The following is a 256-nucleotide window of genomic DNA, read 5'->3' on the forward strand; positions in this document are numbered from 1 at the left end:
ATTGACCTTAGCCTTCGTGTTATCACTGTCCTCAGACGGGCTGGCGATGGGCGACGGGTCCGTGGTCCAACCGTAGTCCGTGGCCATTGCAAAAGCCTTGTAGTTATGCAATGGATGGCCCTTGCGTTGGCCTGACTTGCAAGGAGAATGTAGCATCATAATTCAGCGTCAATTCTAGATTATCATATTTCAAAATACTCTACACAGCGTAGAATCGTGGATTAATCTGCCAAATCAGTTAAACGTAGTGGGTTTC

Source organism: Penaeus monodon, chromosome 21 (genome assembly GCF_015228065.2).
Source record: "Penaeus monodon isolate SGIC_2016 chromosome 21, NSTDA_Pmon_1, whole genome shotgun sequence".
NCBI lineage: Eukaryota > Metazoa > Arthropoda > Malacostraca > Decapoda > Penaeidae > Penaeus > Penaeus monodon.